Raw genomic sequence first — 16,629 nt, 5'->3', positions numbered from 1 at the left:
TATTTTCCGAATATTACTTTTATGTAAGCGATTGCTGTAGATACCATATGAACTTTATATGATCATGAATGGGAGAGAATATTGTCCATATGTTGCAAATGGGAGGGGAAGTAGCCCATGAGATTAAGATACAGTCCACACTATCAAAAAATAAGTTTGAGAACCCCGATTTAAAATACCTGCAAAGGTTAGATTATTTTTACAATGCAAGACCCTGCTACAGCATCTATTACCTGCTGAGAGGTGAGAACCCCCTGTCAAATTTGTTGTGAATTATTAAAGAGATTCTAATGCATTCAGTAGTTTTGTTAGAACAAGAATGCACTTAAAAACAAGAAAGTTACAATAAATCATTATCCGTCTGGTTTAAACAAAGAAAAAAAACCTGTGGAATTCAAAGTTAAGGCAGCTAATTCATCCTGAACTCACTGTATTTGTGTACTGCTGCAGGTGTTGAGGTCAGTTCTCACCATGTGCTGGGAAATTATGCATGCAATAACCTTCAGTGGAAGAATTTACTTGAGGGTATGAAAGATTACACTCTGTTCAGGAAAAAGAAAAGGAGTACTTGTGGCACCTTAGAGACTAACCAATTTATTAGAGCATAAGCTTTCGTGAGCTACAGCTCACTTCATCGGATGCATATCGTGGAAACTGCAGCAGGCTTTATATATACACAGAGAATATGAAACAATACCTCCTCCCACCCCACTCTGAACTCTGTTCAGGGACTCCATCCATTCCTAGGATACAGTGGACATGACATCTAACTAGAATTTAAAGTTGTGAATTTCCTAGCTCTCTCCCTATCTCCCAATTTAAGTCAGACCCTTATGTTTAATATAAGCTTTTTCAAAAGCATATTTAAATAGGTAACATGTTACATCAAAAAGAAAAGGAGTACTAGTGGCACCTTAGAGATTAACCAATTTATCTCTAAGGTGCCACTAGTACTCCTTTTCTTTTTGCAAATACAGACTAACACGGCTGCTACTCTGAAACATGTTACATCAAATGATAACATTTTTATTTTCTTTCAGGGAAGTCTACAATACCAGTTGCTATTACTACTCTAACTGACACACAACAGCATCAAACCTAAAACAATATTTAAGTGTATGTGAATTTTTAGAGACTTCCCAACTTAGATTAAAACACAAGACATTAGCTTTCCATTTGCTTATTAAAACTGGAATAAAGGAAAGATAGGGTTTAGTTTAGCAAAGATAAGCATGACCAGCCAAGAGGTAAAAAAAAAAAAAATATTACCTCACCCACCTTTTCTCTCTAATATCCTGGGACCAACAGGGCTACAACAGCTCTGCAAACAATTGTTTTGTGCTGCAGATGAAACTCTGATTTGTTCATTTAAACTGTATCTGGGTTTGAGAAAATCGGTGGAAAAGAAAATAGGGACCGGCGGGTGGTGAGCAAGGGGAAAGGAAGCAGGGAGTGAACAGTGTGCGGTGCAGAGCGGAATGGGGTACACAGGCTCAGCGGTGGGCTAAGCGGCAGGCGGTGCTGGGGAAGAGGGCAGCAGGGTTGGGGTAAGGAATCCAGGGCACAGAGGGAAGCCAACAGCGGGTGAGGAGTACAGCGCTTGGGGGGACAGGGCGAAGCCAGCAGGGGGCGAGTAGCCGGAGCCAGGGGGCGGAAGTCAGCAGGGGAAGAGCTGCACGGAGCTTGGGGAGCAGTGGAGGGAGGGGGAGCCCACAGGCGGAGAGCGGCACAGAGCAGGGGGCGCTCGGGGGGCGGCGGCGGGGCCGGCTGCACTCACCTCGGCGGCGCGCTCAGGACGCTACCGGTCAGGGCGGCATGGTGTCCCGGCTCCCCGCCCCGGCTGCTGCTTTTACGCAACTGGCAGCGGCTCCTGCCGTGGGGCCTGGAGGGGAAACAGCCCGCCCCGCCCCCGTCCCCGAAATGACGCGGCGCTGCCCGGCCGCCCCTTCCCCGCCCAACCCGGCAGCACCCCCGCTGCCAGCCCCTTCCCCGGCGCCGAGGGGCTGGGCTGGAGGAGGAGCGCCGGGGCCTGGGCTGGGCTGCCCTGCCCGGCGAGGAAGGCCGGAGGCGGCGCGAGGGACAAGTCCAGCCCTCCGGAGCTGGGCGCCCCGGCTCTGAGCCCCCGCGGGGCGTGTTCGGCCTGCGGGTTCGGGGCCCGGCCGGCGGCAGCGCGTCACGCCCGTACCAGGCGAGCAGCCCAGCGGGACCTCGCCTCGCCCAACCCCGGGGGGGCAGCCGCTGCGTCCAGCACCCCTGCAGCTCTGGTGTCTCCCCAGGGCAGCTCCCGCGTCTGTGCGCCCCCTTGTATTGCCCCAGCGATTCCTCTCCCTTTCCAGCATCGGCCCCACCCCTCGTGCTGCCCAGCTTCCCCTCTTTCCTTACTCTGTTCTTCCCCCCGCACATTCCCGTGAGCCACTTCTGCCTCCCTCCCTCTCTCCCCCAGGCATGCCCCATATTACCCTGCCCCCTCTTCCTCGTTCCCTACACCCCATCCATGTTCTCCCATCCAGTCCCCTTGTATTACGCTCATTCTCAACCCTGCACCTCCCGAAGCTCTTCAGCCTCCCTCCTGCTTCCCCCTTCTCATCGGTTCCTGGTGAGCTCGCCGCGCCACTAATCCGCCCCCTTCTGCCCTTAGGGTATCGCGGTGTCCGTCGCACTGCAGACCAGGAGAGCATCTTCACAACGGGGATAATTGCAAGTCTGAAGCCAACAGCAGATGCGAGCGTACGGGAAGTTTTCAATAACGCTTCCTTGGGGGGTTAGAGGTGGTTGGTGTTCTGGAGCTCTCAGCAAGAGCTTCTCTCATTCACTGGCTGGGACTGGGAAATGATCTTGTCACCAATTAAAACAGGAGCTGAATCCCCACAGAGCCTGTCCGTCCCCCCACCATGCAGGTAGCAAATATGCAAATTCTGCACCTACTCCCATCGCTTCCCTCCCTCCAGTGCTCATCCTGCTTTTCGTCTTACCACGTGAGCAGGGACTTGTCCTTCCCCGTGGAGATGTGGGCAGTATATAGCTCATTTTGTGGATTACTAGAATTCAAATAATCACTTCATGTTATGTTGTGGAGGAAGTTGGGGAACATTCTGCAACACACACACAAACGACTCACAGTAAGGGAGAGGACGCAGAGAGAAGTACGACCTTGCACTGCTTGTCATGCTATAGAGAGCTACACCCCTTCTCAAACAGGAGACTATTAAGGAAAACTATGAACTGAAGACAAATGGAGTTCCACACAGCTTGAGTTCTAACTAACTCTTTGTTTACCAGAACCAAAACCATGTCTGAAACGCTGTACAGCAGAGGAGACACCTAGTGGCTAAATAGCATCCTGCAAGTAAACATTACAGTTTAAAGCAATAGGTAGCTCCAGTTACTTAAACTTGAGCCCCTCCACTGATTTAGTCTCACTCCAGTGAGAGCTGAAAAACTGCACTCAAGCTACACAGAGCGATTTGATTAGCAGCACAAAGTGATTGGACTAGCATCTGATATATTATGCTAACTGCAGCTATAGTCTGTAGCTGCATACCTATGATATTACTAAATCTAGTATCTGCAGCTCTCAACAAGCTTCAACTCATACCCCCATGGGCCAGCTAGCTAGAGTTTAATGTACCACTTAACTCACCCAATTGCACATGAATGGGAGTCAGGTTAGAGGTAATACTCAATTTATACCTTGAGCTAACACTATAGCCAAGACAAGCTGTTAGATATGTGAATAAGGCAGCATTTCCCCCCTTCCTTCTTCACTCTAGTTAATTATACTAGTCTAATTATTCCAAATTATATTGGGCCCAATTTTTAAAAAAGTCAAATTCATAATTACATGTGCAAATATGTTCATAAATCCATCATAATTATGAAAAATGCAAATGCATAAGGGCATTTGCACTTGCAAGTAATCTGTCATGTCTCAGCTGAAGGAATTGTAAGGTCTTTTATTTTTGTTTGTTTTACACAATGGGAGCATCTTAGACTTATACTATGATAAACCAAAGCAAGCATGAAAATCAAGGATGTTTCTATATACAAAGTGCTGCATTTTAAAAAATAAAGTATAACATTGGGCATCTAATGTATACATGCAGTTACTTTGTTTGCCTATGTGATGCAGGTTTTGGGCATTCAGATTTCCACTTAGTCCGACTATTTTTATGTACAAACTGCCTGAATTATTTATTCAATCAGAATAGTTGTATGAGCATATTAGGCTCATAACTGCATGCACTTTTTTGCATATGCAATTTCATGCCTGACCTTTTGAAAATCAGGACCTTTTACATCAATAAACTTTCAGTGATCCTGCGTTCTTTGGTCTCCTGTAAACAATGATACATCTGAAATATTCCCACTGAGCTTTCACTGTAAAAAGTAAGGTTTCAGAGTAGCAGTTGTGTTAGTCTGTATTCACAAAAAGAAAAGGACTTGTGGCACCTTAGAGACTAACAAATTTATTTGAGCATAAGCTTCCGTGAGCTACAGCTCACTTCAGTGCATCCGATGAAGTGAGCTGTAGCTCACGAAAGCTTATGCTCAAATAAATTTGTTAGTCTCTAAGGTGCCACAAGTACTCCTTTTCTTTTTGTAAAAAGTAAGATCATGCAATTTAATATCAGTACTCCCTGAATGCTATTAAATATTTAGGACTTAAGTTTTTCCTCTCCTTTGAGAAATTACACTCACTTAATGCAGTTTTTACAAAATCAATAAAAAGGAACTTGGCCAGATGGATACGCTTCCTGCTTTCGGTGAGCAGAAGGACGTACCTCTTAAAATGTGTTGTCCTCACAATGCTTATTTCTCTTTAATACATAGCATTTCCCATCCATCCCTAAAGCAAAGTTTCCAGTAATGCAAAGAACAGTTTACTTTTATATACAGATATATGGCAAATTAAGAGATCCAGAATTCAGTTAAAATATGTACCTGGTCCTGCAAAGTGTTCCAATTTCAATGGGACTACAAGTGGCAAGAGAGCCACTTGGGGTCATAAGCAGCGGGGAGGGTGAAATCTAAAAAAAATTACTGAATGTTTTCCAAAATTTACTGAATAGGAGCAGGGTCGGAGGGAGGCGATTGAGACACCCTGTGGAGTAGAAGGGGAGGGTTTGGAGGCTGGATTTGGGTGAGTCAAGGCAGGCAGAGGATGGGCCTTACCAAGTCTCATCCCGATTCCTGAGCCACAAAGTTGAATTGCTGGGCAGGGCTGGTACTTTTCTGCACCATCCCCTTTGCTCCACGCTAGCACCACTTGACAGCCGGGCTGGACCCTTCGCTCGGTCAAACGTCTGGGACAGCCAGCCTCACCCCGTGCTGCCTCCGGCATTACTAGGAGACGGCAGTGGAATTCAGACTCCTGGAGCGGGGGGAGGCTTGCACAGACTGCACAGTTAAAAAAAAATGTCTGGCACCATTCCCCAGGCCACCAATTTCCCCCTCTCCAGAGCCAGCACCACCACAGCCAGCTCCTCAGCATCCTCCCTGACAGATTGTGGGAAGCCCCTAAGAGGCAGCGCCACCCCACACCAGCTGGCAGCAGTAGCAAGCCGAGTTCTTCTGCTGCCAATCTCTGTGGGCAGGGGCAGAAGACCCACGAGCTTGGCACCAAGCTGTCTTTAAGGCCACAGCAGCACTACCAGCTGGTGGACAAAATTTTATCAAATGTGTCAGGAGTGGTGGATTTCACGTCTATCCGCCCCCTCTTCTGGTGCTCCTGCCTGTGGGAGTATGGATATGTGCATGGGTAACTCTTTGCAGGCCCTATAGCCCTTAACCTGCAAACACGGACATATCTGTTTAAAGTTATGCATGCTGTGTGTCAATGTTTGCAGGATAAGGGCCTATGTTTGTCAGAAGGAAGGGATGAAATGGGAATTGGTATTTTCCACTGCATGCATCCGATGAAGTGAGCTGTAGCTCACGAAAGCTTATGCTCAAATAAATTTGTTAGACTGTAAGGTGCCACAAGTACTTTTCTTTTTGCGAATACAGACTAACACAGCTGCTACTCTGAAACCTGTCAAAATAAACAATAATAATAACAAAAAGTAATATTTGTGAAGCCTCACAATTCACGATTAAAACTAATTTTAAATAATAAGGATTAGGATGAGATTTTCACTGAAGGTCCAGATTATGTCCCACATCTGCATGTGTGGGTTTCTTGCATCTTCCTGTGAAGCATTTGGTGCTGATCACTGTCCGAGACTAGTATTGCCATATTGGCTCAAACCATGGCCCATCGAATCCAATAGCCTAAATTCTTATACCTGTGATTTTGTGATGCTTTCCTCAGGGAACCCAAAACCGTAAATCACTGTGTTGCCTCCCTGCCTCAGCAAAAAAGATCTTTGCTGGAGCTTAAACTGTGACAATTCCCTACCACACACTCTGTCTGCCTCACCACCAAACTCCTTGAGACTCGACAGTCTAAACTTTGCCTTGCAGGTAACGTTCAATGCATCCAGTTCCAAATTACCTAGAGGCATCTCTGAAATGTCCAGTCCCTCTCATTGGACACTCTCAGAAAATAACCAAGTCCACTGCCACACCAGCCTGTTGGCTCAACTGAGGATGCACACCCCACTTTAATATAACAGCACTGAGATGATTTGCAGTATAACTAAGCATAAATTTATTAATAAAGAACATGAATTTAAGCGATTCTAAGCAAGAAAAGAGTCAGGAATGATTACAAGTAAAACAAAATAACACACTTTCAGTAACTAAAGCTTTTTCACTTCTATCAAGCTGTCTGCATCTCCAGGCCTTCAGGTAGGAAGATCCACTGTTCACAGAATCAAAGAATCCTAATTCCCTTTGTCCACTAAGTGATGGATAACTAAGGGTTTCTCTCCTCTTCTTATAGTCCAGTAAACCTTTGAAATGTATTCTTTTGGAGTATATCTCCAGATAAAGCTTTTCTCCTGTGCTGCTTGTGCTCCAGGAAGTTGATACCATGCTGTGTTCCAATCCTTGCCCTTCTCTCAATTTGCTTTTCCTGTTGACTCAGATATAAATATAACTTCCACTGTCTCTGGCATCACCTTGCTTAATTTACACTGGAGACAAAGGGAAACAGACAAAACAGCATTCCTTTGTCTAGGACAAATTGTTTATCAGCTCTGCTTGGATTGCTTGGTCCAAACAAACATATTTCTAGTACACCTACATAACTTTTTACAGGCTAACCCTATGTAACACACAAAAATATTAATTATCTGAGTGTCACCAGTTTTCCTTCAATACGTTACAAGATACTTTTTGGATAACAATTATGACAACAGTTGTGTTATGTATAGTGGAGTTTGCCATGGTGTCAAGACTATCTAATAAGAATAACAGATAAGCAATCATAGTGCAAAAGGAGGAATTTGTCAGGTCTGATAACAGTTCTAGTTACGGATAATGAGCCCTTTGCCAGTGGTCATTGACTGGCTTATAAGGTCATGGTAATATATATACACACACACTATTGTTATTAACTGTTCTGCAATACACAGTTAGTTTTGGTTGATCATCAGACCCAGTCTAATATTATGCCCTGGCTATTAATCAAAAATAAAATGTTGGAAGCCAAATAAACTAGCAAATGTTGAAAACAAACCATCTCAAAGCCCTCTCTTTCACAAGAAACCCAAGTTTAAAATTTTAATATTCTTTTAAAATTATGTTAGAAGTCACATCAAACTTGACAGTGTGGAGGATTGCTTTCTGAAAATGCGTATGACTTCTTTTCTGGAACTGTTCTGAACTGGAAGTTCACAGATCATCATGCCAAAGAGATACCGTAACATTTAAAAGAAACATTGCTAAAGACATATTTGAAAAGAGGATATGGATGTGTTTTGAACAGTGCCTCAGACAATAAAACACGAGTGTCAAAAGAGCCTTCTTTAAGTCCTTCCAAACTAGATAAAGTCCAAACAAACCAAACTTAAATAAGTTCCTTATTAAAATTGCAACCCCTTCTCTTTAAGATCTCATCTAGACCTTTGTGATTCAGGAAATCATAACATTTGTAGGTTGTGGTTGAGAGAACTAGCACATTGTCGTCCCTATTTACAACTTTTTGGCTCACCCCCATCCTCTTTGTGGTAGGTAACAGCTACTGCATATAGTAGGTGTGTTTTAAAGTTATTACAAACATGTATGTTAATTATGACTCAGGCGCTCATTTTTTTAATTTCACTTTAGCATTTACTCTCTTCCATGCAATCTGTTACTCGTTATTTGATGTTCGTTTTGGTATAAAGGCACTAAGAGTGAAATCCTGGTCCTACTGAAGTCAATAGTAAAACTTCCTGCTGACTTCAATGGGGCCAGGATTTCGTACAGTTTCTCTACCCTTTTTGGATTTCTTTGACTACAAAGTAAATTGAGTCTTGTGGTCTATTTTGTTTTTAGCAACTGGATGAAAAAATATTGTATTAAAAAAAATACTTTTCTGTATGTCTGCAAAGTTCTTTTGGATAAATTGTATTTGTACAGTATTTTTATTTTTTTTATTTATAGACTGGGGTCCTCACAGACAATACAGAGTATATGTGATAGACTGTCATAAATTATGTGGCCATTTTTAAAAATGCCAGTAAACACTTTATACTATATAATACCTTCTCATGCTTTGCTTATACCAGATAGTTTACAGAAAAGAGATTTTAAAAACTATTTAAATAGCGCTTACATTATTTTTCATGTCCCTATACCTGTTAAGTCTAGTTGCCTTAGTTACAGATTTTACAGTGATTCTTTTAAAAGAGTTTGGTCTTTTTAAATATATTTGTATAAAAGGTATCATTCATAGTACAAGTCATTACAAGGGTCCTGCACTTAGGACGGAAGAACTCAATGCACAGCTACAGACTAGGGACCGAATGGCTAGGCAGCAGTTCTGCGGAAAAGGACCTAGGGGTGACAGTGGACGAGAAGCTGGATATGAGTCAGCAGTGTGCCCTTGTTGCCAAGAAGGCCAACGGCATTTTGGGATGTATAAGTAGGGACATAGCGAGCAGATCGAGGGACGTGATTGTCCCCCTCTATTCGACATTGGTGAGGCCTCATCTGGAGTACTGTGTCCAGTTTTGGGCCCCACACTACAAGAAGGATGTGGATAAATTGGAAAGAAGTCCAGCAAAGGGCAACAAAAATTATTAGGGGTCTGGAACACATGACTTATGAGGAGAGGCTGAGGGAACTGGAATTGTTTAGTCTGCGGAAGAGAAGAATGAGGGGGGATTTGATAGCTGCTTTCAACTACCTGAGAGGTGGTTCCAGAGAGGATGGTTCTAGACTATTCTCAGTGGTGGAAGAGGACAGGACAAGGAGTAATGGTCTCAAGTTGCAGTGGGGGAGGTTTAGGTTGGATATTAGGAAAAACTGTTTCACTAGGAGGGTGGTGAAACACTGGAATGTGTTGCCTAGGGAGGTGGTGGAATCTCCTTCCTTAGAAGTTTTTAAGGTCAGGCTTGACAAAGCCCTGGCTGGGATGATTTAATTGGGGATGGGTCCTGCTTTTGAGCAGGGGGTTGGACTAGATGACCTCCTGAGGTCCCTTCCAACCCTGATATTCTATGATTCATTTGTTAAGATGAAAGACAAGTGCTCACTTAAGATATAATGTAAAAAAAAACCCAAAGAACATAACATAATCAGACATCAAAGGTCAAATTCCTCCTTGACATTTTGAATGCATTTTGAATTTGAACTTTAAAAACTGCTGTCTTCTTAGAAGAGGGAGTAATGGAATATTATTAGACTTTTAGACATCCAGAAATAAGAAAAAGGAAATGGTACATTTTACCTCCTGTACTTTGCAATCATCTTTGGTGACATAGGCTAAAATTTCCAAAAGCCCTGAAATGACCTAGGAACCTAAGGCCTATTTTCAAAACACATATTAACCTAAAATCATGACACACGCTTGTGCACACTTAAGTGCTTTGTTAACTTGGGGTCTAAAATAATATCAGTTTTTCTTACTGATGAACTATAATAGCTGAAATAAATTGCTGAGCTGTACAGAGATTTACTCTTGGCCAAAAAATGTCAAAACTGTTGGAGGTAGGTTGTATTAGAATACTGGACTGAGACAGAGTATGAAATGCATTCCACTTTATCCTTGGATTACATTTTTATTTTAGGGCCCTTTAGATTAGTGCCAATTTTTAGTCAGAATTTAGCATTGACTAGTTTCAGCATAATGACTTGTACTTTATTAGCTATCTTCTATGATATTACATGTTTAAATCTTACAAATATAAGTCAGCGGCTGTGGAAGTCCCAGGGAACATATTTTATTTCAGAAACACCATGTGGCAGTCTTGCAGAAATGACTTTTTCTTCGGACTTTCCAGTTTGCAGGAAATTACAAAAAAAATTGGTTTCATTCTGAATCACAATGTAACCAAATTTCAAAATTTCCCCAAAACTAAAAATCCCAAGTTTTGGCCATCTCCACTCAGGTGATGTGGATTCAATTCTTGGTTCTCCTGCAGACTTTATGTGTGACTTTGGGCAAAACACTTACAGTGGATTTTCAAGAGCATTTAGAAGTCAATGGTAATTTTACTGTTGATTTCTGTGGTAGTAGAGCTAAGCAAATGCTAAGTATTTTTGTAAACACCAGTGTCTCTGTGCCTCAGTTCCTCATTTTCGCACCCTTTGTGTTTCTTGTCTATTTACAATGTAATCTCTTCTGCGCAAGGACTGCTATGTATCTATGTCTTACTATGTGTTTGTATGGCATAATGGCACTCCGGTCTTGATGGACCCTCTAGGTACTATTATAATGCAAATGAAGAAATAATAACGATAGTAGTAGTAGTCATGAAGGGCTTAATTATGCCTTAGTGCTGGGTCAGCTGGGAAACTGGGTGGTGGAATTACAGCCACATGGATCCATAGAGGTGGTGCAGTCAGCAGATGTAAGGGTCAAGGCTGCAGTACCTGCCATGGAGTTACTCCCCCTTCATTTGGACAGACTTCTCCAACAGAGAGCTCAAGTACTCAGGCTGAGTGCTGAGTCCAGGTTTTACCATTAAGATTGAGCAAATTCACTAAATTAAGGACTTGGAGAGAGACATGGTATAAGAACACAGACAGACAGATCCTTAATAGAACAAAACCCTACATCCTCTTTACACATCTTCAGTCCCCAACTCTTATCCATCACAATTGCACATATGGCTTATGAGCCAACAGGAGTCTCCAACTAGTTATCAAATTGTACTAGTGATCACAGAACGATCAATTCACCTTGTCTAGCAAAGTGAGTCTTTCATATATTGCAATATCGAACAGATCATTGATCCAAGTGTCCATCCAAAGGGATGCAAAGTATTAGCTTCTTAGCGGTCACTGATCAAGAAATTATTTTCCTGACTTTGAAGTATGTAATTTTGCAAACTTAATGCTCTCACCATTTTTTGGTATGGCATGTGTTTAAACTGTATAGTCAATTGCTAGACCACATTTTGGTTTTTGGTTTTTTTTTTAAATGAAGTATACCAAGAGACCAAATAACCAATATCAGTCAGGCTTATTATTGTGTTACAGGGAAAAGGTTCTGTATGATACCAGTTTCAAAGAGCATCAATGTTACATTCACCTTACATGGAAGGTATGCCCTGCAAAGTTACATCCCTAAAACCATCTTTTTATAACCTACTTATTTACCAGTAAAAGATACAATATACTTCACCTGAAACTGAACTCAATCCACTTTTTACCTTGTTTGTTTCTGGTACCATGGTATACCCCTTTATCTTTTGTTCTGAACCAGGCATTCCAGGTCATGATGTAGCCTTATCTTTGTTCTGAGCACATGCATTCCAGGTACTAAGAGGCATGAAGACACCTCCTAGGCCTGTACTAGAATAAATAGGTTTGTGAGGGTAACTCCCTTTCTGTTGCTATGAAGAAACTATTATATATCCTGATACTGACAGTTTTCCTATCTACTTAAGCCAAAACTTCGTCCAGCTAATGCAAGTTGTCATGGAATACTTAGCATAAGTGAACAGGATTACAATAAAGGTACAGGCCAATTTGGCCTATATAACTGATATTAATACTTCATATGTATACTTAAATGCTTGGAATATATATGGCAGGAAGTATTATCAGCATAATATATACGTATGCTAGCCAGCATATATTAGTCAACACATGTATAATATTAAGTTATGTATGTTTTGTGGTTACAACAGTTGTGAATAGGATATGTGAAATGAGAGCAAATATTCTGTCTGACAGTCTACCTTACAGGTGCACATGGTTATTAAGATGGTACTTGTGGAGCACTTATTCTCAACAATTTGTCTAAAATCTCTTAAGCAGAGCTAATGATCTCCAATAACTTTATCTCCAAATTAGAGGCCTATGACCTGGGTTTCTTTTGGAACAAACCATTACCAAGTCCTTAAGTCAGGTGCAAAGAAACAAAAACAGTTTTTTGTTTTTGTTTTTTTTATTATTAATTATTATTATTAGGCTGTCATCCCCTTCAGGCAGAGCCTCTGCAAGAAGGCTGCTAAGGGAATACAGAAGATACATGGGGAGGGGATGGAGATGAGCAAGGAGCCAAGAGGAACTGGAGAGGTGTCAGAGGACCAAAAGGACATAGATGGAAAGCAGGAGATGGAGAGGAGACAGGAGGGCTTGGTATAGTCAAATGTAGGGAAATATTTCCCTGCAAGTTATTTTTCACTTTACATTCGTCTACCAAGGGGCAACTTCATTATAGGCACAAAATATGGCAGATGCATAGTGTGATATCATTTAGAGTTGTCTGGGTAAAACTAACATAATTGTGGATCTTAGTATTGAATGAGGACACAGCTCTAGTACCTTTATTGACTGTTTAACTACCCTCATGTGAACAAAAATGGGTACGCTCTTCCCACCAGTCTGTGATCCATTTCCACGCACTATTAAAAATGTAAAGCCTATTTACATGTCCTACTTAATTATATGCAAGTGTGTTGTGGAGACTACTGCTGAATGAAAACTTAAAAAATATTTTAATATTTGTTCCAATAAAAATTACATTTGTTTTGTTATGTTTACCCCCTTATGTGTTAGCTTTCTGCAAATATTGTAGCGAATAAATTTACTAGCAAGAATATTTGTTGAAGCAGTAAATTTGAAGTCAATATTAAAAATATGCATTGAAAATGAATTTTGAATGAGTGTGAGGATTTGCACCAGAAACTCGAATCGAAAGGTTATGCTTGTCTAGTCAGGGAACAGAAACAACAACATGTAATTATATGTATCCAATCAAGACCAATCAAGGCTATGTCTACACTACAGACCTTACAGCGGCACAGCTGTACCGCTGCAGCAGCACCGCTGTAAGGTTTCCTGTGTAGCTGCTCTATGCCAATGGGAGAGAGCTCTTTCGCCAGCCTAATTAAGTCACCCCCAATGAGCGATGGTAGCTATGTCAGTAGCAGAGCGTCTCCCCCTGACATAGCACTGTGGACTCCGGGGCTTTTGTTGATGAAACTGACATCAGTCAGGGGGCTGTGTTTTTCACATGGTATAGACATAGCCCAGGATAGCTTGAGTTTTGAATATGAAATATAGTATTCACAATGAAATGCTCAGCAACAATTTACAGCCCTTTGAAGCATTTGTCTAAATTATTTGGTAAATAATGAATTCAAGAAAATTACAAACTGCTTGTATGAATTTCACAAACTAAAAAGGAGGTTAAAATTTTCAGATACATTATTTGCTAAACATTATTTACCTGGCTTTAGTTCAAATGATCTAGAATCTATGGTACAGTTTGTGTTTTACATTATGGATTTAATATCATTACTTAAAATATGTTTTCCTGTTTAAAATCCTTACTTATAAACATTTCATCTAATAAGTCTGTGTTCCTTAACTTTCACTTTTATTTGATCTTAATAGATATTGGTTTTGCCATATATTCCACGGAGTATACAGTACAACTAGAACTGAGCCTAAGAGCTACATGTTTCTGACCTCAATCCAAACCAGCAGTTATATACAAAAGCAGACAGATTTGTTACAACATTGTGTCCTTTTTGTCTTAATTATGTGGAGACAGATTAATTCTTTCACACACACACACAAAAAGCATTATTGCTGTTTTTGTTTGTTTTCTTATAAAACTGCCTTTTTTATAAAGTTAAGTTAGCAACTATAAATTTGATAGGAGTACAGTGTAAATATTTTTAGAAATGAAAATGTTTTAAAACGTATATTATAAAACATTAACAAACAACTCTGGAAAAAGCAGAAAGATGTCATTATTCTTCTTGATTGCTGGCAAACAAGAACGGCTGCCAAAAATGCTTAGAATCTGGATTTAGCTTGTAACTCACTTTCTCTGAGAAAAAAACTTTGTCTGTAGTAGTGTTTTGTGTATCCTTGAAAATGTAGCAAGTAAATTGCAACAACCTCAAGACACTAGAGCATTTCAAGGGGAAGTACTTTAATGGACTATTACAACCAAGTCTAAAATAAAATGTACCAAAAATCAATATGAGTGAAAGAACCATCATGCAAGATGACTTGTTAACACAAAGCATTTTACAGTTGTTTTGTCTTTCAGTTGCCATACGCCTATAGATTTTGAGGTGCTAGTTCTCCAAATATTTCTATATTACCTGTATAACAGGAAATTTTCTGAAATAAACTAGAATGTAATCAAATTAATTATATTACATATTGTAGAATAAAACTTCTTTACGGCTTACCTTGTTTATTGTCACTGCAGGAGTACCCAAAGCAATCATAAAAATGCATACAACTGACAAGATTTTCTTTCCGTTAATTTACAGTGTTCTGTCAACATAGATGGCCAACAAATAGCAAACTGAACCCTTTTCCTTTTGGGAGAAGAATGAATATAAAGAGTAATCACTGTTACAGGAAGAGCATTATCTGTAACATGCTCTGCTCAGGATATCATCCTGCCCTCTTGTTTTCTGACCTAAAAAACAGGAATTAAAGTGTCTCATACAAAAGACTGTTGTAAGCTAATGATTACAAATGAGAAGACTTTACCACTTGAGATTATAGGTTTTTGCTCAAAATATTCAAGCTTGTCTGTCTAAAATGAGACACATCTTTAGGCAGCTAAATAGAAATGGCCCGATTCTCAGAGAGACTGAGCGTGCACAACTTTAATTGGCTTCAAGTTAAGGAATAGGTGCTCAGCACCCCTGAAAATCATGCCACTTATTTCAGTGCCCAAACATGGATTTAACTTTAGGCATCCAAGTTTAAATATTTGGACCTCTGACTCTATTCTCTGATTTTAACTTGTGTCAGTTATTTGTATTCAGTCCACAGCAGCTGATTAAAAAAAAGAGAGAGAGACTAAAGAAACAGCTTTGCACGTACAGGTGGACAGCCACTTGTTCCCCTGAGTTTATTTCAAAATCATTAAGAAAGAGATATTAAAGATTAAAGCTGCCCACTGAACTGATGAGCACAACATATCTGCCAACTCAAAGGAATTTATATTTGTCATAAATCCATAGACTTAGACTTTGGGGAACCTGAGAACTACATTAAGACTCAGATCTGACCAGAGCTTCCTGCAGGATTCTTAGTGTGTTTTTATCTTTTGCTGCCATGCCTACAAACATTCAACCTGAACAGGAAAGCTGAAATGGCTATGATGCAAACTAGCTCATAGCTCTCTAGAGAACTTCACTGACGACAATCCGTTGAGACATGCACCTATTCTTCAAATGCTTCATACAAAGAAACAATAAAACCATGACCACTTCAGAATGCACAAACCCTTTGACCGAAACATATCATCAGTTCCCTATTGCCCTTCTGAAACATTAGCATTTAATTCTCATAGGATGAATAATACCCCCCCCCCAATTAAAATACAGGAAAAGTACCTAATAAAAATGTTGGGGACATGACAAAAGCTTGAGACACTCTGCAGTCTGTAATGGAAATTTGATTTCCTTCCAGGATACACTCAGAAGGCTGATCTCCAGCAGGGTGAGAAGTTGTGGGGTTAATGGGTTTATTTTGCTTATTTTTCTTCAGATTCTATCTCTACTCATTAATCGCTTCTCTTTACTTTGTTACTTTATTCCACTTCCCTCCCCCTTTCTACTGTTTTATTGCTGCAGAAGTACATTTATTGAGCAAGCCAGATGTACATATTGGACTGATACCAATATTTTATAGTTAAATCCTACCTCCACAACACTTCGTGGGCTTAGCAGTGTGCAGCAGAAAACAGGCTGCAACCAGCAACAGACTAAACTTCATTGTTAATACAACTAAAGCTCAAAATAGCAAAACATCTCCAAGGCAACGGTCTCTAAATTAAAAGTTCAGGCTAAGCACACAGATATTATAACAACATATATTCACCAAAGCAATTTTCTTCATTTTAATACTACACAGCACTCAGACTTTATGGAAATGAGAGATCTGATAGTAACTCATGCCTGGCTAGGAAAAAAAAATATTACAATTGAGATCTACAAAAAATACAACAAACCTATTAGAGATTCTGGGGAAATGCCCAGACACTGAACAGAAAGACCTCACAAGGTTCATGCATCACTTAGACCCTGCTGGAGGGCGTAGTTCCGCCAA

The 16,629-nt window shown here is 40.8% G+C and overlaps 1 protein-coding gene across 5 annotated transcripts in view; it reads right to left on the bottom strand.

The window, feature by feature from the left end:
- Positions 1-14,911, bottom strand: part of CEMIP2 (cell migration inducing hyaluronidase 2) — a 79,105-nt gene extending 64,194 nt beyond the window's left edge. The window contains exons 1-2 of one of the 5 annotated variants that reach the window (XM_073345151.1): positions 1,778-1,939; positions 430-542 (exon numbers count right to left, since the gene is read on the bottom strand). The gene's annotated coding sequence lies outside the window, so the exon portion shown is untranslated. Of the gene's footprint in view, positions 1-429; positions 543-1,278; positions 1,675-1,777; positions 1,941-14,750 lie in introns of those variants that run through there. The other 4 variants (XM_073345153.1, XM_073345155.1, XM_073345150.1 and 1 more) reach the window with 4 other exon arrangements.
- Positions 14,912-16,629: the final 1,718 nt, after the last annotated feature.

This window comes from Lepidochelys kempii, chromosome 5 (genome assembly GCF_965140265.1).
Source record: "Lepidochelys kempii isolate rLepKem1 chromosome 5, rLepKem1.hap2, whole genome shotgun sequence".
Taxonomy (NCBI): Eukaryota; Metazoa; Chordata; order Testudines; family Cheloniidae; genus Lepidochelys; species Lepidochelys kempii.
This window is presented reverse-complemented; position numbering and strand designations above follow the sequence as displayed.